The sequence below is a fragment of the Pongo pygmaeus genome, chromosome 5, assembly GCF_028885625.2.
Source record: "Pongo pygmaeus isolate AG05252 chromosome 5, NHGRI_mPonPyg2-v2.0_pri, whole genome shotgun sequence".
NCBI lineage: Eukaryota > Metazoa > Chordata > Mammalia > Primates > Hominidae > Pongo > Pongo pygmaeus.
In genome coordinates this window covers 41,883,075-41,906,539 of record NC_072378.2, presented here as the reverse complement: position 1 = coordinate 41,906,539, position 23,465 = coordinate 41,883,075, and the positions used below count along the sequence as shown (strand labels likewise).

The window sequence follows — 23,465 nt, the reverse complement described above, 5'->3', positions numbered from 1 at the left end:
TGAGCCTGGGCTGCGAGTGGCTGCGAGCGGGCGGCGCGCGGGCGGGGCGGGAGGGGGCGGGGGAGGAGGAGAGTGGAGAGGGAAGGAGGGAGCGCGCGGAGAGCGAGGGAGGAGGGAGCGAGAGAGCAAGCGGCGGAGGGAGGGGAGACCAACTTCTAGTGCTACCATAATTCGCCTAAAGCAGGTGCAGCAACTTTCACCCCGCCTGGCAGCCCGCTGAGAGCGAGAGAAGACCACGTGCACCAAACTTTAGGGGAGGAAAAATGGGAACGTGGGAAGACGTGGGGCGGCAGATCTGAAAAAGATGGTAGGTGGAGGGACCCCAGGGATTCACCCTGGCCTCGGACTAATCCTATGGCGCGCTTGCAAACCCGGCCATCCCCTGGAGTCTGGAGGTACGGCCAAGTCCTGCTCCCACACGGTTCACTGGTTCCCGGCGGGCTGCGCTCGGCGCGGGGAGTGGCCGGGGGCCCAGAGACGGAGCCAGTGTCAGGCCCCGGCCCTGCCTGGCCTCCCTCCTGCTCCCCACTGCGTGGGGGCTGAGGGTGGGCTTTATGAGCCGAGGGTAGAGGGTGGGGAGGCCCCTTCAGGGCTTTGTGAACGGTCACCCCCGGGCGCGCACTGCCTCCCTCTGCGGAAAGGGAATTTCCCGTAAAGTGCTCTGCGAACCAGTGAAGAAGAGGCCCAAGGCCAGAGCCATGCGGGCAAAGTGAAGTGCAAAGTTGAGGCAATTATCCGGACAAATTAGATTGTAAACAAAACCCCGCGTCTCTGAACATCGCTTTTGCCCAGGGGAACTGGAGGGATTGTGGTGGTGGCGGCGATGGTGTGTTTGGGTTGGGAGGGGGAGGTCTGGGTGAGGAAATGCCCACGGCCCAAGGGGGAGGGCTGTGTTGGTAGCAGACGCACCACTCAGAGTCCCGTGGAAATCTGAATACCCGTCCCCCTCCCCGCCCCACACACGCCGGAAACATCTCCCATCTGTCTGCGTGTGTTGGGGGTGGGGAGAAGTGAAGGAGGCCTCAGGGGTCCTCATGAAGTACCCCAACCCAGCTCAGTGATGCCGGGTCCCCATGACCAAGGGAGGATCCTGTTGTGGGATCAGGACAGGAAGACAATGGCTCTTGAAGCCTCTCCTGGCCCTAAATCCTCAGGCAGGTGGACAAGGGGCCGGCATAGTATGTGAGCCCCTGTGGAGTGGGAGCTGGAAGCCTGAGGGGTGGGGGCGGAGCTGCAAGGATTGATGCTTAGTTGCCTGGGGGGAGGGGATTTCTTGGCCCTTCCAGTGGTCCTTGAAAGGGGACCTCAGAGAGGAGGCACCCTCTTGGGTTGTTTTTCATCACTTCTGTCCCTTTTCTGCAATGTTAGTGACACCTGCACAGGTCCACATTTTATGTATTTGCCCTGTTGGGCAAGTGTGACAGGCATACTTAGGTCCTGCTGGAGCGTTTTAGATTTCTAGGTGTGAAATTGTGCAGGGAAGACTCTAAGTGCCATTTATGTGGCTATCTCGGTGTCCTTTCCAGTGTGGCAACTGAGATAACCATAGCCGTAAGAATAAAATAACAGCTAACATCTGAGTCGTACCACCCACCAGCCATTTAATCTTCACAGTAACCCCAGGAGGGAGATATTTCTATTATCTCCATTTTATAGAAGAGGAAACTGAGGCACAAAGAGATCAAGTCACTTGCCCGGGCTTACACAGCTGCTGGTCAGTGATGAGCCAGATTCCAACTAGAGCCACTTCAGTGAGGACAAAAAAGAAGCTCATGGTAGTCTCTGAAACGACACTGCCTGCTTGTGGGTTAGCTGAGGGGAAGGATATTCTGGGAGAAAGAAAGCCCTTGGTAGTACTGTCTGATTTACCTTCTGTCGAGGGCCAGCTCTGGTGGAAATCATGGTGTGTGGACAGCCCTAGGCCAAGCCTAGAGTGGCAAGTCCTTGTGTCAGACCAGCTGGGCCGGTGACTATGTCCTCAGTTCTCCTTCCTATCCTTCTTGCAGCAAAGGCTGAGGGTGGGGTGAGAACTAGGGGCTTTGGAGACAAAAGAGAGAATTTCTGTAGTTGTTTATTGAATGAGGTGACCTCCGAGGGGCTTCTCCAGCCCTTTTCTGGCTGGTTTACTGAATGTTTTTCCCATCCCCTTCCTGCAGCAGCCCTTGTACCTCACACATGGGCTCACTTGCCCAGAGGGATTGCCCTGGGAAATGCTTCGCTTTCGGTTCAATTTACCCCTCATCTCCAGGGCAGTTCAGTTCCCAGCTCCCTGTGAGCTACAGTGGGGGCTCAAGGCATCAAAAGACCCTGTCTTGTCTTCACCTAAAGGGCATTTTAGTGAGGAAGACAAAGCCTCCCCAAAGAAAGATACAGAACAAATGCCCCCCAATCAAAGAAGCCAGTCCAAAGCCCTTCTTCCTGGTGCAAGAGCTTCGTTAAGAAGGTTAGAAAGAGTAGCCGTTGGCTCCAAAGTGGGAGTGACTGGGAGCAGGCAGGAGGGTCCTCTTTCTGTCCTTGTTCCTTCACAGGACTCAGGGCAGGTGCAGGTGCTTTGGCGGTGGCCGGAACCAAGGCTCATGGCTTGGCCCCTCCAGGGGGGCCATAGTTAAGAGCACAGGGGCTAGAGTCAGGCAGCCTTGGGTTGAACTTCAGCCTCTGTCACTTAACCGGTGTGTGACCGAGGCAAGTTACATGATGTTTGAGTCTCAGTTAACTCACTCATCACCTCACTCATCAATTGGGAGGTTGGGAGGCCTCCTTGGGTGGTTGGGAGGGAGGATGGGCAAAACTTGTAGCCTGGTAATGTGTTCCTCACATGCTTTCCATAATTACTTATTTTCCTTTTGATGAGCTCCAGGGTCCTCACTTACAATGACGAATGCTGACCTCACAAAACTGCAAATCATGAGTTGCCACTTATTAAATGCTTGCCAGGCAGTCGAATAACGTGCTGTTCAGCTGATCACTCCAGCAATGGTGACTCTTCTCCAGGTGAAGCTAAGCGAGGTCAGATGACTTGCGCGGTTCACATAGCTAGGAAGTAGTGTGGTGAGGTCTTGCTCCCAGGTCTCCTGCTCTGAAGCAGATGCCCTTTCCCAAGGTCAGCCGCCACCCTATCGTGGAGGTGAAGTGGGCTGATGGATGAGCTTGTTCCTAGCAGCAGGCTTGATAGGAGTAGGTTGGGGTGGTAGTGGTGTGTACATCTAGAAACATTTGCTTCATTCCCATGGTCCCAACAAACCTAAGCCCAGATATTTTATGTTTCTTTTATTATTATTATTATTATTGAGACAGAGTCTCACTCTGTTGCCCAGGCTGGAGTGCAATCTCGGCTCACTGCAACCTCTGCCTTCTGAGTTGAAGCAATTCTCCTGCCTCAGCCTCCCGAGTAGCTGGGACTACAGGCTCATGCCACCATGCCCTGCTAATTTTTGTATTTTTAGTAGAGATGGGGTTTTGCCATATTGGCCAGGCTGGTCTCGAACTCCTGACCTTAAGTGATCTGCCCGCCTTGGCCTCCCAAAGTACTGGGATTACAGGCATGAGCCACTACACCTGGCCAAAAACTATTTTTTAGTTATTGAGGAATAAAACTTTATCAGCATAGGCCGGGTGTGGTGGCTTATGCCTGTAATCCCAGCACTTTGGGAGGCCGAGGCAGGTGGGTGGATTACCTGAGGTTGGGAGTTTGAGACCAGCCTGACCAACATGGAGAAACCCCATCTCTACTAAAAATACAAAATTAGCCAGGTGTGGTAGCACATGCCTGTAATCCCAGCTGCTCAGGGGGCTGAGGCAGGAGAATTGCTTGAACCTGGGAGGCGGAGGTTGCAGTGAGCTGAGATCGTGCCATTGCACTCTAGCCTGGGCAACAAGAGCGAAACTCTGTCTCAAAAAACAAAACAAAAAACAAAAATAAAACCCACTTTATCAGCATAATACAGTAACTCCACTCCACTCCACTCCTAAGTATATGCCGATAAAAATGCATATGTACATATGTTCACCAAAAGGCATACCAGAATGCTATGCCATCTATTTGCATGTGCTCACTATTCACAACAGCCGTCAACAATAGAATAGGTGACTAAACCACGGTCTTCTCATCCGTGGGCTAGTCCTTGGCAATGAGAATGAGCAAACCATTGCCACGTGCAACAACATGGAGGAATCTCACAAATATAACGTTAAGCATAAAAGCCAGACACAAAAGAAAACACAGTTTGATTCCATTGATAGGAAATTCAAAACCCAATCCAATGAATTGATGGCATTAGGAGCATGGCTGTTTTAGGTGGAGGTGTGATGGAGGGGCATGAGGGGATTTCTGGGGGTCTTTTTGAATTTGGGAGTTGGTTACATGCATGTGTTCACTTTGTAAACATTAATTGAGCTATAAATTTTATGCTTAAAAGTGAAACATGTAAAAATCATTGCGAATATAGGCCTTTCCGTGACTCTCCTTCTTTCCCATTCTCCATCCTTCCCTTGTGGTTTCCTGAAGTTGGCCTTCCCAAGTAAGTTTTCTACGCTTACTCCTTTGGTATTGCTTGGGTATCTCAAAATTTTCTTTTGTTTTAGTTATTTATTTTTATTCACTTTTGGGGCATAGTAAAGTATCAAGCAATTAAAATTTTAAATGAAAGGTAGCCTGTTCCTTGTTTTTACTTGTGTTTTGCTGAACTTCATGCTGCCGAGATGAATGTCTACATGTTTGTTGCATGTGTTGTGTTTGTCTCTAGGTCACTTACTTAAGAGGCCGCTGGAGAGGATTCTACCATATCGGTGTGTGCCATCTTGTTTTGTTACCCAGCCTCCCACTGATGGGACAGTTCGATTGTAGTGGATGTTTGGGTATTATGGTCTCCTTGCTGTGGTAGGCTTCCTTCTGTGTGCCTCTCCTTCCCCCCTGTGCTTCTTCTACTCCGGAATATTTTCCCTTTCCCATCTCCCCACTGTTCCTCCATTCCCTGCTTCCCAATCTTTCTGACTGGGAAAGACCTAGGATCTGTGCCAATTGGAGGTGAGGGAGGGATAGGAGAGGGACAGCCTTTTCCTTTTCCACAAAGGCTTCTCTTCCCCAAGATCAATGATGATTTAAAGAAAGAAATATTTCATTAGGGGTTGACATCTTAATGAACCGTGCCAGGAACCTTCAAGGCACTCTCTCTAGGCTTCCTCGGTTTTAAGCGGGGCTCCTACCTCTGGGGGAGGCTTATCAGTTTACCATATTGCCCCAAGTAGATGACCATCGTAGTGTGGGTAGCTGTGCCAAGGGCTGTGGAGGAGAGGGCCCCCAGGACTGGGGTGAGGCTGGCTTGTCCCTCTAGGTGCCAGGCTGACCGGGTGCCTGGGCCCTTGGAGATATTTGCAGTTCTTTTTGGGACTTTTAGGGAGTCAGAGGCTCAGGCCTTGTCCAAAAGGTGGTGGGCATGGGACTTTGGGCCGATTGGTGGAAAATCAGTCATTAAAGATCAGGAAATAAACGATAGCTTGACAAGCAGTGAGCAATTTTCCACTAATTGGAACACAGCATTTTTAGGTCAAATGAGATCCCTACATGGAGGGATTTCTGTACAGGAAGAGAGCAGGACACACAGGGAGGGGCCAAGAGAGCAGACTCAGTGCCTTATCCCTCCCCCATGTACCCCACCCACGGGGGTGGGAATGGGGTGGAGGATGCATGAGGGTAGCAGAAGCCCCAGGAGTGGGCACAGAGAAAAGAATTCCTTTTTCCTTCATTTAGTTCTTCCTCATTTTTTTTTTTTTTTTTTTGGACACGGAGCTTCCACTCTGTTGCCCAGGCTGGAGTGCAGTGGTGCAATCACAGCTCACTGTGATCAACCTCCTGGGCTCAAGTGATCCTCCCACCTCAGCCTTCCGATTAACTGTGACCACAACAGGTGTGAGCTACCACGCCCGGGTAGAGAAGGGGTCTCTGTCGCGCAAGTTCGTCTCAAACTCCTGGACTCATAATTCTCCTGCCTCAGCCTCCCAAAGTGCTGGGATTGCAGGTGCAAGCCACCTCGTCCGGCCCTTCCTTATTTTTTAAGAGCTATCCCACATTTTCCATCCACTTGAAGACTTTTGGATTTAAGTCTCAATTCTGTCACTTTTCTAGCCCCAAATCCTGAAACAAGGGGCTTAACCTCGGTTTATGCAACCGCAAGATGGGAAGAAAGATGAGAGTCTGGCAGAGCGGTTGTGAGGACAAGTATGGCTCATGTAGGATTCTTCTCAGTTTAGGCATTGGATAGACTATTGCTACTGTTATTCTTTCTTGATTAATCCAGCCCACTTCTGCCTCTTTCCAGGTGCTCTTTAGCACTCCCATGTCATTAATGTTAGGATGTGTTGTTAGCTAACTTATTTAATAAGCTCCCAGTAACTTTTAACAAACCCTATTGTTTGTTAACTGTTTAGCCATTTTATGCCTCATTTCTCCAACTAGATAATAAACTCCTTAGTTTAGGGACCCACAATTTCAGTCATTTGGGGATTTCTCATTGCATCCAGCTTAATTTCTTTTGCAAGGTAGCTGCACAGTACATGCATATTGATTTGATTATGATTTGATACTTTAGAGCAAAGTTTAAGAAACAAAAAATAGCCTAACATTTTAGGGCAAGTTGGTGTCCTGCAGGTATCAGCTGCATGTTGTAGGACATATGTAATAACTGTGTCTTCAGTGATTGCAAGGAAAGAGCTAGTTAGGGTCAAGGGGGAAACTTGGGTAGAAAATGGGACAAGGAAGACTCTCATTCCCTCACAGCCACCCCCTTCTCTCAGAGGGCTGTGCTCCCCATTCTTCTCATCTCTCCTTTGGCTCCCTTTCTGCTTGTTGACTTAGGATGTCTTCAGAACTCTGTTCTTAGCAGAGGATGCATTCCTTCCCCATGTAACCTGGAAGACCTGGGGCTTAGAGTCTCAGCTGCTGGCACTGGAGGGTGAGGTGGGATATGAAGGAGGAAAGTTAAAGCCCAGGTAGACTTACATTGAAAATAGCTGCTACCTGTTGAGCATCGACTGTTCACCAGGCACTTTTAATATATATCTCTGATTCCCACAACAGTCCTATTTTTTTTAAGAGAAAGCAGTGCTCCAAATGTCAGAGGCAATGAATGTAGAGTAGAAATAAGGCAAGATAAGAGTCTTTATACATCCCTTATTGTGTGTGGCATCTGGCTGGGTCCATGGAGTGGGGCTCACACACTTCCTCATCCTTGTAATTCTATGCCAGGCCTGGGCCCCCGGCCCCACCTCCTTCCTGGTTCTCCTGCACCCCCTCTTCTTTCTGGTCTTCACCATGTCCCCCAGGGTCTTCTCTCCTCCAGTCCCCTCTGCTCTTGACCCATGGCTCTCCAGCCCCCAGGACCCTTCTCAAGGTTGTTAGGAAGGAAGTCCAGGGACTTCCAGCAGGAAGTCCCTGGAGCCAGGCAGCTGAAGGCAAACTGAAGCTGGGTCTTGCTTAAAGAAGAACCACCCATGCATCAGACACTGTGCTAAGCACGCTCCACACATGACCTCATTTCACCTCCCAACAGTCCTCTAAGATGATGCAACAGATACTTGTTGGTGCCCTGTCTGGTGTACTGTGACTTTTCACCCCTAAGGCTTCCAATCACTAGTGCCTGCCTTTCCTAGCCTAAGGGTTTCCTTTGGGCATTAGAGCCCACTTTTCCACTGTGTGGGAGACCAGAAGTGCCAGGGAACTAACACTTCCTGGGGGAGCCCTCCACCCATAACTGATGGGAATTGGTATATAAATACCCCTACTCCCTCACTCCCCTTGTGGGATAACTCCGAGTCATGTGTGCCATGCATACTCCCAGGGTTTCCTCTGTGGGACTGAGCCCATCCTGTAGCTGACTTGGTAACATATACTTTGTTGCCTCCTTTCCTTGTCTTACTTCCCCACTTTTCTACTGGTATTTCCTTCACCTCCTAAATCAACCATTTGCAATGGAATAGTGTCTCAGGGGCTGCTTCTGTGGGAACCCAGCCTAAATCAGGTTGATACTATTATTATCTTCATTCTATAAATGACAAGACTAAAGCTCAGAAAGGTTGAAATTCATACACGGTTCCACAATTATGTAAGTACAGCACCTGCCTTCATACCCTGGCTTGTTACACACCAGAGTGATCACCTCATTGCTCTAGTATACGGCTTCTTGAGGGCCCTTTCTCTCTCAAGAAGACTGGTTCAAGGCAATTCCCCTTGGCCTCCTGCCTTGAGAGGTAGGAGGTGGGGAGCAGGGTGGGTCAGGGGTACACTGGGAGTATTTCCAGCCCACCTAGCCCCCATCTCCCTGTGGGACACTGGCCAGCAGTCATAGCCAGTCTCTGGATTGCAGGCAGAAAGAGAAGCAGAGAACACCTACAGGGCTGGAGATATGATGAATCCAAAGAAGTGAAAGCCACCTGGAGTGCTGGAAAAGAAGAGGACTGAATCAGGGGGGTACAAGGAGAGGGCAGGCTCTGGGCTGAGGAATCTTTCTGAGCACTTGCAGTACACAGCAGCTCCTGCAAAAACAGAAGGAATGAGATGAGAGACAGGAAAGGATTTATTTTTTTCTGTTTTATTTTAGAGTCAGGATCTCACTTTGACACCCAGGCTAGAGTGCAGTGACATGACCATAGCTCGCTGCAGCCTCGAATTCCTGGGCTCAAGAGATCCTCCTGCCTTAGCCTCTGAGTAGCTGGGACTACAGAAGGATTTCTTGATGTTAGAGTTTGCTCAGCCAGGGAATGTGGAAAGTCCCCTGCTGAGAACCTTTGGACCAGACAAGAAATTGGCCTGCCTCTTTTATGAGAGTGGAGGTGGGCCCCTTGGGACAGGAAAGACCTGATCCCTCCAGAGACAAAAGTTACCTGGTGAGAACACCTTCATGTTTTCTATTTGTTTGGTTTTCATGACACCTTTGTCTTAGTTTAGGTTCTCCCTGAAGCAGACTCTGACAGTGATTCAAGCATAAGTGGTTTATTTGGGAGGTGGTCCCAGAAATACCAGTGGGGGAGCAGGGCAGGGAGAATGAAGGGAAGGCAGCCAATAAAGGGAGTGTTATCCCACTGTCAGCAAGAGGAGTGCAGTCCCACTGGGGACTTGAGCATGCGTAACACACACCGCACACAAGCCAGCCCACGGACGCAGGCCTTAGGATACTCATCCACCAACTTCCCCTTCATCATGGGCTGTGTCCTCCTTCTAGGCGCATTCACTCTCCAGCACTTCCAGCTTGCTCTGGGCTGGAGCCAAGGGTGTTTCCACTGCCAGGAAAAAACCCTCAGGCAAAGAGCAGGTGTTGGCAGTAAGCAGGCTTCTACCTTTAGAGGCGAACACTGAGAGAGATGGGCAGGGCGCCAGTGCCTGCCACACTCTGCCCTTCTGTTCTCCTGCTTAACTTTTCCTTCTCATGAGTCTTTGTGGGCTCATCTCATCTCCCACTGTCCTGTCTGGAGCACTGGGCGTTGCCCCACTCTCCTCGTCGTCTGTGCTCTCGGACAAGCCCATCTACTCTCATGGTTTTACCTACCACTTTTGAGATGGTGGTTCTCACTACTATCCTGTGTGGGATCTGGATCCCATGCGCATGTTTGTGGGCCTCCAGGGATGGCACACTCAACATGTCCCCAGCCCAAGCCATCTTCTATATCCATAACATGCTCCACCTCTGCATTTTCTCCCCGTTGGTGGCACCATAATCTACCCAGTCACTCTAGAAACTAGAATCATCCCTTGGTTCTCTTTATCCCTTCCTCTTCACATCCAGTCACCAAGTCCTGTGGCTTCCAAGGCATTTCTCAGAGTCATTCCCTCCTCTTTACCTCCACTTCCCCTACTATTGGTCAGGGCAGGACCCTCATCATCTCCCATCTGGAGTATTCCAATAGCCTCCTAGCTGGCCTCCCCACTTCCAGCCTTATCCTCTTCTGGAGCCTCCCTTCAGTGCATCCTCCACAGTGGTGAAAAAGTTCTATCTAACATGCCAGCCCAGGCCGGGTGTGGTAGCTCATGCCTGTAATCTCAGCACTTTGGGAGGCTGAGGCAGACGGATTGCTTGAGGCCAGGAGTTCAAGACCAGCCTGGACGACATGGCAAAACCCTATCTTTAATAAAAATTAAATAAATAAAATTCCAGCCTGAACTTGTCATGCCCTGCTTAAGATGCATTCAAAATTCAAGCACCTTGGCTGGGTGCACAGGGTACAATGTATCCTTTCTTGAACTTCTGGTTCTATCCCTGGCCACTCCCAGCTCTGCCACCTGGGACTTGTGTCATGTACTATGCTCTTCCATGTAGCTAGGCTTTCTCTCAGACTGTGTCCTCTGTTTGGGATATCTTTTCTCCCATATGCTTTCACTGCTAAGACCCAGCTCAGATGGCACCTCTTCTTGGAAGTCTTCCCTGAATGCCCCAGGCTGGATTAGACAGTCTTCTTTTGTGCTCTTGTATCAGTGCAAACATCAGAAAATCCACTTCAGATGGGCTTAAATAACAATGAAAATTGACTGACTCTTGTACCTGAAAGTCAAGGGAGCAGAACTCGCTGCAGATGATGTGTGATCCAGGGGCTTAAAACAATGCCCTTGGGTGCTCCCATTGCTTAACTCTGCCTTTTCCTGGGTGGGCTTTATTCTTGGAGTCCTTGGAGGGAGTCCCATCAGCTTCAGACTCACATCCAGCCCACTTCAGTCCAGTGAATTGTTCAAGCCAACACTTAGCTTATTTGGACTTGACTAGGGATTGACTTGCCCTTCTCCAAACCCATCAAAATGGCCAAGGGCTTACAGTGTTCTACTTCAGGGGTTGGTGGATGATGGCCAAATCCTGCTTACCACTTGTTTCTGGAAATAAAGTTGTATTGGAGCACAGTCATACTCATTTGCTTATGTATCATCTGTGGCTGTTTTTGTGTGACAGGGGCAGAGTTGGGCAGTGGAGGCAAAGACCAGCAAACTTTTGTTGTATTTTAACCTCTGCAGGCTATGAGGCAAAATCGAGAATATGATGCAGGGATTTACATAACAAGAGAGAAAACAAATTTCCACAAAACTTTTATTGATGAAATTAGAATGACAATAATAATTGAGTCCTTTTTTTGTACTACAGGTCTACTAATAAAAATAATGAAATTTGGGGAAAGGGGATAACATTTTGCTTGGTTGGGGTTCAAAGTTAATGCTCCCTATTATCAAATCGACCACCAATGTTCATCTGTGAAAACCACTTAGCTAACAGACCATACAAAACCAGGCAGGATTTTGTCTGTGAGCCACAGTTTGCAGACTCCTGAATTAAATCAAAGCATTACAGAGCTAAGGGAAGGGACAGTGGGAAGCTGATGCTGGAGATGATACTGACCCCATAGGTCTGTGGGAGGCATCTTATAAGGTATTTCTTTATAAGGCAAGTTCATGTCCATTGAGCTCCTTAATCCTGACAACAATTCCATGAGGGTAGGCAGGGCAAGGATGGTTGTACACTCTTCAGAGAGGAGACTGAGGCTCAGAGAGAAGTGGCTTGTCTGAAGTTTCATAGCAAAGCCTCTCTGGGACACCTTTGAGGACGTTAAGACATGGGCCTTGGAACATGTGCTTTGTTGAGTAATTGAACAATTATGGTGTCTCCTGGTTGGAAGACAGGCTGAGCCTGCAGAGGGACAGGCTGATCTGAACATGGCCTGGAAGGCTAAGTTTCCAGCTGGCTCTGTGACATCCAGTGGTCTCCAGGAATGGGGCTGGTTAGCATGGTGCCTAGGAACCCAGTGTGGCTTCAAGACTCTCTGAACATAGGCCTGTCTCCCTATGCAGGACTGGGGATAGCAGCGTAGCAGCTAGAAAGAAATCGGGGCTGGGCATGGTGGCTCACACCTGTAATCCCAGCACTTTGGGAGGCCAAGGCAGGATGATTGGTTGAGACCAGCCTGGGCAACATAACGAGACCCCTTCTCTCTCTTTTGTTTTTTTTTGAGATGGAGTCTCTCTATGTCGCCCAGGCTGGAGTTCAATGGCGCGATCATGGCTCACTGCAACCTCCACCTCCCAGGCTCAAGCGATTCTCCTACTTCAGCCTTCCCAGTAGCTAGGATTACAGGCACCCACCATCATGCCCGGCTAATTTTTGTATTTTTGTAGAGACAGGTGTTTTGTAGAGATAGGTGTTTCATGTTCGTCAGGCTGGTCTTGAACTCCTTACCTCGGGTGATCCACCTGCTTCGGCTTCCCAAAGTGCTGGGATTACGGGTGTGAGCCACCATGCCTGGCCATGAGACCCCTTCTCTACAAAAAATACAGTAATTAGCCAGGCATGATGGCGTGTGCTTATAGTCCCAGATACTCAGGTGGCTGAGGTAGGAAAATCATTTGAGCTCAGGAGGCGGAGATTGTTGTGAACCAAGATCTCACTACTGCATTTCAGCCTGGGCAACAGAGCAAGACTCTGTCTCAAAAAATAAACAAAAAAATAGAAATCAGACTTCAGGCAATAATGGCCAGCCCCAAAAACAAAGATTTTGACCCTCTATCTCACTGCCTGCAGCCTTCAATGCCTGGCCTCATCTGGGTCCCTGAGGAGCAAGCCTGCATCTTGTGTCCTGTGGGCAGGCTGTGGGCAGCCCTCCTCCAGGCTTACCTCGCCTCAGGTAGGGCTGCCCAAGGTCAGGGAGGGTGGGTGGAGGCAATCAGATGTGAAGGACAGATGCTGAGTTCCTTTCCAGGATGATGATTTGTAGATACTGAGCATGTGTGTTCTGGTATATACAAACACACACACAGACGCTTCACACATTCCCTGTCTCACACACATTTTCACACTCCCATAGTCACCTCCATCTTCACTACCACCATCTCATACTCACATACATGCACAGTCTCGTGGTTTCTCACTTTTTTTTTTTTTTTTTTTTGAGATGGAGTCTGGCTCTGTCGCCCAGGCTGGAGTGCAGTGGTACGATCTCAGCTCACTGCAACCTCTCCCTCCCTGGTTCCGGCAATTCTCCTGCCTCAGCCTCCCAAGTAGCTGGGATTACAACCATGCACCACCATGACCAGCTAATTTTTGTACTTTTTTAGTAGAGACGGGGTTTCACCATGTTGGCCAGGCTGGTCTTGAACTCCTGACCTCAGGTGATCTGCCCGCCTTGGCCTCCCAAAGTGCTAGGATTACAGGTGTGAGCCACTGCGTCAGCTGGCTTCTCACATTTTTTCATGCACTCTCAAGCTCGCACAACATATTCATATGCACAACATGTTCATACATACCTCTGTTAGTTTCCTGGGACTGCCACAACAAAGTATCACACACTGGGTACCTTAAAACCACAGGAATTTATTGTATCACAGTTTTGGAGGCCAGAAGTCCAAAAGCAAGGTTCCTTCTGAGACTTGTGGGGAAGGGCCTTTCCTTGCCTTTGCTGGCTTCTGGTAGCCCCAGGTATTCTTTGGTTTGGAGGTGCATCACTCCAGCCTCTGCCTCCATCTGTCTCTGTGTCTTCACATGGACATCTTATAAGGACACTAGTCATAATGCATGAGGGCCACTCTATTCCAGCAGGGACTCATCCTAACTGATTACATCTGCAATGATACTGGTTCCAAATAAAATCATATTCGGAGGTTCTGGGGTTAGGACTTCAATATATCTTTTTTGGGGAGGAGCACAATTCAACCCAAAATACCACCTACAGCCATAAAATCTCACATACATAGGCCATACTGCCATAGTGACACAGATATAAACACACATTCCCGTAGTCACAAAAATCACACACTCCCACATACACTTTCAGGATCAGACACTCCCATGGTCCCCCCACATGCACGCATACACACACATGGCGAGGTCATCACATACGGCACTTCTTTAGTTTCCCAGTCTTACATACAGCCCTACACACCCCCTACAGTCACACCCCTTCGCATACCCTCCTGCCCCCGCCTCACTCCCAGAGGCCACCCTGCGGAGGTCACGCTCAGAGACCCGGCACATTTGCAGCCTCGCACTTGGCTCATACATCTCACATCCTCTCCCACCCACACAGTCTCTCCCCTCTGACTCCTCCGCCCAGCTCACCAGTTCCCCCACCAACCCTCATGGCGAGGAGGAAACAGACTGGCTCTGTCCCACTCCAGCGGGGGCACCAGGTGGCTCCCTCCTTGTCCTCTGGAATCTGGTGCCCCCACAAGCCTGCTTTTCAGGCTCCCATGCTTCCCTCTCAGGGGCAGACAGACAGACAGACACATCCACACACTGTCATGCTCACACACGCACCCCTCCGGCAGCCCCACGGCAGCAGTCTGTTCCTCATTATGGGCCAATGCGCCTGTTTACTCACCCAGCTGGAGATGGTTAGAGAGTGATAAATAATGAAAGAGAAAACAGGCTTTTCCCCTCTGTGGCTTCTATTTATGTAACATGTGTCACTGTGCATTCACAGACTTTGTTTCGGAGCTGGTTGCAGGAAATAGTTTATTTTTTCCGGACGGTGGCTTAAGGGGTGGGGAGGTGGGGAGCAGGGTTTGGGTTTCTGATCTCACACCCATAGGAGTTTCGGAATCTGGCTCCCAGAGTTCTCTTCCCCTGGTGCCTCCTCTCCTCGCCTCCCCTGACATCCCCGGGGTGGGCATCATGGCTAGAGGCTGCCTCAGAACCAGATTCTCCCACTCCACCTATTTGGAATGGGCTGGGGTGGTTGGGAGCCCCTCCCAGCTGCCTCTGAAACCTCCCAGACAGATGGGCTTGTTTTAAGAGCCAGACAACTTGAGGCTGGGACTCCCAGAGAGGAGGCAGTTGGACAGGGTCTTCCTAGGTAGCCTGCACCTGTTGTTGGGGGAGGATGCAAAAGGATTAATTCTATAAAATAAGAAAAAAAAAGATCCATACCTCATGTTCACTTAGCACTTTCATCCCCGTGGTCTCTCTGAGGCCTCACAACTTTTAATGGCTGCTTCCCAGGTGAGAGAACTGGAGGAGGGCTTGCCGTGGTCTGTGCAACTGGCTGATGAGGAGCCAGAACTTCACACTCAGGCCTCTGAGTCCAGAAGAGCCTCACACACGCTGCCTCCTCCTCCCAAGGGTGCCTCCCTTGGTAAAGTTCTGGTCGCCTTCACTCATTCTAAGGTGGATGGGAGTAGTTACAAGGGTGTGGGGGTTGGAATTTGGGGAATAGTGAGTCATCAGAGGTCTGAGAAGTGTCCCCTTCTCCACCCTTTCCTAAACACTAAGGTGAGCCTCCTTTGGGTGACAAGCCAGGGAAGGAAGAAGCAACAGAAGGCTGCCCTGCTCCCCAACCCCCAGTGTGGGGAGGCTTTTGGGAAGCTGGAAGGGCACCTGCCCCCACCTGAGCCTGTCTTTTTGAATGCCAGGGTAGGGAGACAATGTCTTTGTTTGACATGGAGCCCCGGTTGTATCCCAGGCCACCTGCTGGGGGGACCCAGAGGTTCCGACCTTGGAGGAATATAGCATCCACTATGGAAAATGGGCCCAGAAGCCCCCAACTCCTGCAGACTGTGGGGGATGAATATATACAGGTGCCATGGGATTAAGGTGCAGGGCAGAATCCTGCCCAGTGACCTCGGGGTTCTTGCAGGGAACATCCCACAGGAATCTCCTGGCTGGGGGGGTGAAGCAGCCACCTTCCCAAGACAACGACTTTAAACACGGTCTGAAAAACAAGAGCACATATGGGCCAAGGGCAAAAGAGAAAAAGTGCTAAGGGGTGGTTTTCAAATTTAGTGGGTATCAGATTCACAGGGGAGCTTATTAAATGCGGATCCCTGGGATCGTTTCCCGGCGTTGATTCAGCAGGTCGGGGGGAGGCCAGGAATCAGCATGGTTAGCAAGTTCCTGAGAGTTCTCGGACTGGTGGTTTCCCAAAGACTGGGAGACAACAGTGCCCTATGTGGGCCCTGGAGGCAACCCCCATACCCAACGCACGAAGATGAGATGCAAGCATCATGGTTAGGTCGGGAGGGAATTTGACTTCCCCCAAAGAGTGAGAATGATTTGGTTAGAGAATGATAAGATTTATTTGGTCCGAAGGAAGGGAGGGAGGAAGAGAGGAAGGAAAATAGAATTTACCAATACCTATATGTGCCAAGCTGTTACATGACGCTTTTCGTTTTGCTTTGTGCTTTTGTTTTTCAGAGACAGGGTCTTGCTATGTGGCCCAGGCTGGAGTGCAGTGGCACAATCAAATCATAGCGCACTGCAGCCTCGAATTCCTGGGCTCAAGCGATTCTCCTGCCTCAGCCTTCCGAGTAGCTGGGACTACAGGTGCATGCCACCATGCCTGGCTGTTACACGACATTTTTACCTGGCTGCTTTGACTTTTTGACATTCATATCCATTTTTGGAACCTAAAACGCTGTCAACATTCTATTTCTTATTACCAAGTAATGCTCATACAGACATACCCGCCACAGCCCGAGTCAAAACTTTGTGTCAGCTGGGATGTTGTGCACACCTTGGAGCATCTACCACATGCCAGGCATTGTGCTTTGCACGTACCGCTTTGTTTTTTATTGCACCGCAACACTGACAGGCAATACTATTCCCATTTTACTGATGCAGACAGCAAGGGTCAGAGAGGTTTAGTGACTTGCCTAAGGCCACCCGGCTACGTCAACCCTGGCAACAGGAAGAGCTGGTGCTTTTGTTTTTTTACTGATCCAGGGAGAGGCCCTATTGGGGAGGTAGACCGACTGAATCCAGATCCTGCTTTATAGCCCCCTCTCCAGGACTCCCTCCCTCCCACTCTGGAATGGAGAGGTGGATGGAGAGGCACCCTCTCTGCCACTCACTCAACCCCTCTGCCTTTGGGACCCTATGGACTCTCACACAGCCCACCCAGCTTGCATCCTGAACTCTCTCCCAAGAAGCTGAGCACCTGGGGTCTCAGGCACTCCCTTCCAATTCAGTCCCTGGAGCGCTTATGGCTCTGAGGGAGTCCCCGGAGAGGGGGCCGAAAGAGGTGGGGGAGCTTAAGGAGCACCTTTCCTGGGCTTCCAGGAGCCTCTTACATCCCTATCCCCTTGGCAGAATGGGTGTGTCACAACTGGAGGGTGGGTAGGTGTATGGGGACGGCAGAACTGGCCAGACCTATGGTCCCAGATGTTTGTTCAGGCTGCGGGCTGAGCCTGATTTCAGATGTAGGGACTCACAGCAGCTTCATGGGGGTCCTGCCCAGATCCCCACATGGACACTCACTTGCTAACTTGCACACACGCGTGCCCTCCTGCGACTCCCCTCCACACAGAGTTCCACTTGTGAAAACCCAGACAAAGCTCCAGACTAATGTCCCTGTGGACAGTGACATGAATGGTTAAAATCATCCTCAACCCCAGGTGCTCTGCACACGCTGACTCTAAACTTCACATTGATCCTGCAAGGATGCTTTTCCTGATTACCTCCCCCTACCCACCACACATCTTATAGATGAGAAAAATGGGCTTCAGAAAAGCCAAGTGACCGGTCTGAGGCCACACAGCGACTCCATGGCAGAGCGGGGACAGGGGTCCGTCTGTTGCGGAGCTCACCCGCGTCCCTCTCACCACGCTGCTTTTCCCGTCTGGCTCTCAGGACCCAGCAGGTGTTCAGCACGTCCACTGATGAATGTGTATGTCTGTGTTTTCTTTCACACACAGTGCAGGCTCCAGCTGCCCCTCTCTCCAAACCCACTCTGAGCTGTGATCTCCCTGCAGTCTCAGAAACTTGCAGACCGCTTGGCTTCCTCTACAGCCAGAACTAGCGCCAGCCTGAATTCCCTGGGCTCCAGCCTCAGTTTCCCCTGAGTTTCTGAGGCCTGCACACCTGAGCAAGTTCCTCCCTGCTTTGAGCAGACCCACAGCACTGGTTGGGCTCCTGCTCCAGGCCTGACCCCCACTGTGGAAGCCTCTGGGGTCCAGCCACCTCCATTCTCCTCTCTTCTTCCGAAACGTCAGGCCTGGCACTGCCCCCGCTCAGCCCCCTCTCCCTACAGCCCCCTGGGAGCCCAGGCTTTGCTTGAGGGCAGCGAGTGAAGCCGGCTGTAACAGAGAAACCTCAGGCTCCTCTTTAGAAGTCCCCGGAGGAGGCAGATCTGAGGAAAGGCTGCCGAGAAGGCGCCTGCAGCAATGTCAGCTTGAGAACAACCCAGCTGACAGGATGCTGAGCGGGGATTAAGGTCGGGATCAGGGAAGCCGGGGAAATGAAGGCAAGTTCCCTGCTCCCCTTGCTGCCACCGCTGCCGCTGCGGCTGGGTTTGTCTTCTTGTTTGTTCTGGCTCTGGGAAAGTGGGCGGGGAGGGAAATGGGCAGGGGTGAGGTGGGGAGGTGGAGGGAAGGACAGTGGGGAGGTGGAGAAGGGCTGGTATGGGGGTGGAGGGAGGTGGAGGGAAGAGAAAGTCAGGCCTCCTCTGGGTCTTGGGGCTCAGCCAGGGATGGGGCAGAGGCACAGATGGCCCTTACCTGGGACCCTTCCCCTATACCTGTCCCTATAGCCGGTCCGCCAGCCAGTGGAGCAGCCAGTCGCCCCCCGACCCCCACCCCGGAACCCTCCCTCATGTCCTGAGTGGGGTGGCAGAACCAGTGAGAACAGAATTGACCTTGCCCTGAGAGGCTCCCAGATCAATGAAGCAGATGCAGTCTAACTCCAGAGAGGAGGTGAGCCTGTTTCCACCTGTCTACACATGCAAGATCCCCTGTTCTGGGGAAAGACCATTACCCCAACCTTCCTCATCATTGGCATGTCACAAGAGTCCAACCAAATGGGCTACTGATTTCCAGGTCATCCAGTGCACCACAATTCCAGTGAAACCGCATATCCTTGCATTGCCATTGGTGTGGTAGTGAAGAACGTGGCTTCTGGTTTCAGACTGCACAGGGTCACCTTTTGGCTCTGCCACTGATTTGCTATGTCACATTGGGCAAGCTGGCTAACTTTCTATGCCTCAGTGGGATAAAATCATAGCACCTCCTTATAAACTTGTCAGGAAGATGGAGTGGACACGTGCGAAGTGCTTGGCATAGGGCCTGCCATGGAGGACAGAGGACATACGCCATAGGGTAGCTTTATTTATTATTGGGGCAGAGTACAGGAATAAGTGTGGCAATTTGAAGTGACTTGGCTGAAAGCTTCCTGGGGGAAGGGGTGTGGAAATCTGATTTTGGAGGCAGAGACTGGGCAGGGGTAGAGAAGTGAATTGGGGGTATGGAACAGAGCTCCCATTTGCCACGTGAGTGAGTTAAGGATGTATCTGGTGAGAGGCAGAGAGGATGCATTTTCTAGGAGTCCCCATCCCAGCCAGGCTTTCTCCAAAGTTCCCACTTTAACTAGGGGTAACTCTTCCAGCCCTGCCAAGGGCAGGCCAGTGGTGCCAAGACCATGAAAAGATGCAGTTTTTCATGGTGACCTTCCCAGAATGGAGTCTATTCCAGAAACCCTAGCCATTCAGGGAGACTCCACTCGTACCTGGGTTTTCTGGACCTGGCAAGGGAAGAAACAGGCACAGAGAGTACAAACCTGAAGGCAGATCGTCCCTGGGGTTGGGTTCCAGCTCTGCGACTGATCATCTATGTGCCTTGGAGCCAGTCAATTAGCCTCTCTGGACCTTAGCTGCCAGGTCTGTGAAATGAGATAGTAATATGTACCTTAGAGTTGTAATGATGAGTAGTTACTCCATAACTATCCACTGTTGATATTCAGCTTAGCAAAGAGTTGCTGAGGTCCAGCCAGCTACTGGGGCCCTAATGAATGAGAGACCCTTTCCTAGCCCTCGAGTAGCTGGTGGCCTGTATATGAGTCCAAATATGATGCTGAAGGCAGTGATGCTACCTTAAAGGTCCACCTGGGAACCAAAGAGAAGGAGTTCCTGGCATCCACGTCCCAGGCTTCAGGGCCTGCTCCCCTGGCCCACCCTGCAGCCCTGCTTGGGTGTCCCTATCTCTGGACACCCTGGCCAGCAGGCTGGGGGTGGGGAGAGTGTTGTGGGGGGAGGGGAATGACAGCCTAGGATGGGGTTCTGGGGTTCTGGTAATTGGGGAAAAGCTCTGCTGGGTCTGATTTCTGGGGGAAAGCCTGGGGCAAGGAGGCCCAGTCCCTGCAGAAGTGTGTGAGGAACACCTTATTGGGGATTTTATCTCTAGGGGCCTGGTTCTAGAATTTTAAAAACACCTTTTCTTTTCTTTTTGTTCTGTTAATAAAAGTTATGTATATTTATTGTTTAAAAAAATGGAAAATACAGGCCAGGCATGGTGGCTCATGCCTGTAATCCCAGCACTTTGGGAGGCTGAGGTGCGTGGATCACGAGGTCAGGAGTTCAAAACTAGCCTGGCCAAGATGGTGAAACCCCATCTCTGCTAAAGCTACAAAAATTAGCCAGGCACTGTGGCAGGTGCTTGTAATTCCAGCTACTTGGAAGGCTGAGCATGAGAATCGCTTGAACCTGGGCGGCAGAGGTTGCAGTGAGCCAAGATCCAGCCACTGCACTCCAGCCTAGGTGACAGAGTGAGAATCCATCTCAAAAAAAAAAAGGAACATACAGAAAAGCATAAAAAAGGAAATAAAGATCAGCCATAATCTTCCCACCCAGAGATAACGATGGTACGACTTTAGTGTATCTCCTAGTTTTCTTTAAGCTGACTCTCATACACACATTTACACACACTCACATGGACACACACATTCACACACACACATATTCACAAATATACACTCACACGCACTCACACATTTACATGCACATATATGTAACTTTTTGTTACATATTTGATGTACACATGTCTTTAAAAGTTTAGAAACAAGATCATGGAATCATGAATACATCACCATTTTGTCAACTAATATTTTTATTAAATAAAATATTGATAACTTTTCCCCCAGGTCATTACATATTCTTCTCCAACATAATTTAAAATGACTGTATAGTGCTCTGTCTTTGGGCATAAGGCATATAATTTTATCAGTCATCACCTGTTGGTCATCCATCCATTTCTAGATTTTTGCTATTATAAATAACACTGAGGTGAACATCCTTGCAGAGAAATCTTCGAGGGGGTCGCTAACTTTCCAATTGTCTATTCATGTCCGTCTACTCCCAGCTTCGATTTTGAGCCTTTCTAGGCAGGATCTGTGTCTGGTTTGTTGTGACCCCAAAGTCTAGCTTGGCTGCTGGTTCACTGTAGGCATCCAATAATGGTTGAATTGAGTTGCTTTTCTAGAGCATGTGCCTTGGGCTGAGGAATTGGGAAGGTGGGCTGATGAGGAAAGAGCCTACCTTTCCTGCTAGAACACTCAGGGGTCCCCAGTGCCTCTATGCTGGACCTGCTAACTTCTCCTAGGAAAACACCTTCCCAAGCACAGAGCCACTGGCCATTCCCAGAGGCTCACTGAATGGCCCTCCTGTATCTCTTGTCTTCCCAGGCAAACTGAACCTTGCCTGGACCCTCCCTCTTCATCCCCTACCCCCCCATCTCTGACTCTTTTGAGTTCTTTTGTTGTGTTTTCAAGCTGAAGGCCCAGCAGACAGAGCCCTCTCACCTGCCCATGTCTGCTGGAGCAATGTTGCGGCAGCTCCCAGCTCCCCATGCAGTGGCCTCCTCCATGGCCCCCACTTTTGACAGCACAGCCCGCTTGGCTCCTGAGAAGTGCCCACGTGGCACACCTCACCCCTGCCCCTGCTCTGCCTGCCACCCCTCATGGCACCGAAGGAGCCTTTGTCTCTTCCTCATGGGGGCTCTCAGCAGATGCTGACGTTCTGACTGAAGCAGATTTGTAGAATCATGGATTTTGAAGTGGGGACCCAGGTCCCAGTGTTTCAGTGGGTCTTTAAAAAAGAGAGAAAGAGAGAGAGAGATGGAGAGAGAGAGAGGGAAAGTGAGCAAGAGCACGAGAAGTAAGAGAGGCAAAAGCTGAGAGGTAAAACTTACTAACTTAATTTCCCTTCACCAGTATCCACACTTCCAACCTCCTGGAATTTCTTCTCTTCTTTTCAATTTTTAATCTCTTCTTTTTCTCTCTTTTCTCTCCCTCTTCCCCCTTTTCACTCCTTTCCTTCTCCTCTTTCTCTGTCTCTCTCTCAGTTCTGACACGAACACCCCCCCACCCTCCTGTCCTCCTCTCCCCTCCTCTCCCCTTCTTTTTTAAGTTTTTTTTTTTTCTTTTAACTTTCAAGGTCATTCCGGACTCCTGATGCCGCCAGTCCCGCGGTGAGACGTGAGCGCCATTGGCGTCCGTAGCCTCTGTTTCCGTGGCAACCTAGTAACCATTAATTTTCAATTAAAGGAGACAAAAAGCTCGATGACAGCTCCAGGTCTGCTGAAGATGTCAAGAATCTGTATTAATATACAGCAAGAGAGCATAATTGTGTGTCCATCTTCCAGAGCAGCGAAAAATGGAGGGATAATTACCAGCTCGAAAGCCACTCTGTAATTTAGTTCTTACTGTCACCACAGCCCTACACATTAGCATAAATTAAAAGCAGAGTTTATTGTTATCAAAGTGCATTGATATCGCCAGACCTGCTTTCTTCCTTTTAACTGTTTGTTGTGGGTGAGTGACTCCCCAACTCTTGCCAGGGTCTCCCCAGGGTGGGGAGAGTGGAAGTGTGGCTGCTAGACCTGAAAGGTCTAGCTGCCAGCCTCCTTCAGGGCAGGTGGGGACAAGGGTCAGCGTGTTGCCCCTCTGATAGGGTCTGGGGATGATGCGGGGGATGGAGGAGGCTTAGATATTTATTCACCTTTCACATGTAAGTGCTTTGTTTTGCCAACGAGTGCTCCAGCTCTTTGCAGAGGGGGCTGCTGCCCCATCGCAGGTCCCCCTTTAGTGCCTAGTACAGTGCAGGGCAGGTGATGAGTGCTCTAAGGCAACGTGTTAAACAAAGGAATGAGTGCATGTGTAGGGGTATTCTCCTGGGGTGAATGTCAGTGGAGAGACATTGCATTCCCTGTTCAGGGCGTGGCCAGCTCAGGTGGAGATGCTCCTTTCTGTGGCCCAGTTCCTGCTTGGCTACCCAGGACCCCAGCTCCCCAGAGGGGTCCCTCTGGACCCCACACCCCTAATCTTGCCACTTGGCCACCCACCTCCATGGCCTGGGTCCTACCACAGCCACCGCCTTCATACTCACCTCCGAGTGGTTGGAGAACCTCGAAGTGTCTCGCTGCCAGAGTGCCAGTGACAGCCACAGAAATCATGAATTTCCGTGAATGGGGGATGCGGAGTTTTCTTGTATTCTATCCAGAGAGAGCTGTCCTTCAGAGGGGAATTTAGTGTAATTACCCTTAAGGGAGCGATCCTTACACAGTCAGTCACAACACTGACCTCCTGGCTGAGATTTGACAGCAAAATTGCAGGCTGTGTACTCAACAGAAGGGGCATCCTCCTTTTTTGGGTGTTGAGGGGGGAGGCGGGAAGGAAGGAGGAGGAGGGAAAGGAGACTCAGAGGCTTTGAAAAGAAAAGTGCTGGCTTACAGCTGCCAGGCGAGTGGG

The 23,465-nt window shown here is 50.5% G+C and overlaps 1 long non-coding RNA gene across 1 annotated transcript; it reads left to right on the top strand.

The window, feature by feature from the left end:
* The first annotated feature begins 88 nt into the window (after positions 1 to 88).
* Positions 89 to 22,483, top strand: LOC129038644 (uncharacterized). The gene is made up of 2 exons (XR_010126706.1): positions 89 to 395; positions 22,153 to 22,483. It is a non-coding gene; the product is annotated as an uncharacterized LOC129038644 (long non-coding RNA).
* Positions 22,484 to 23,465: the final 982 nt, after the last annotated feature.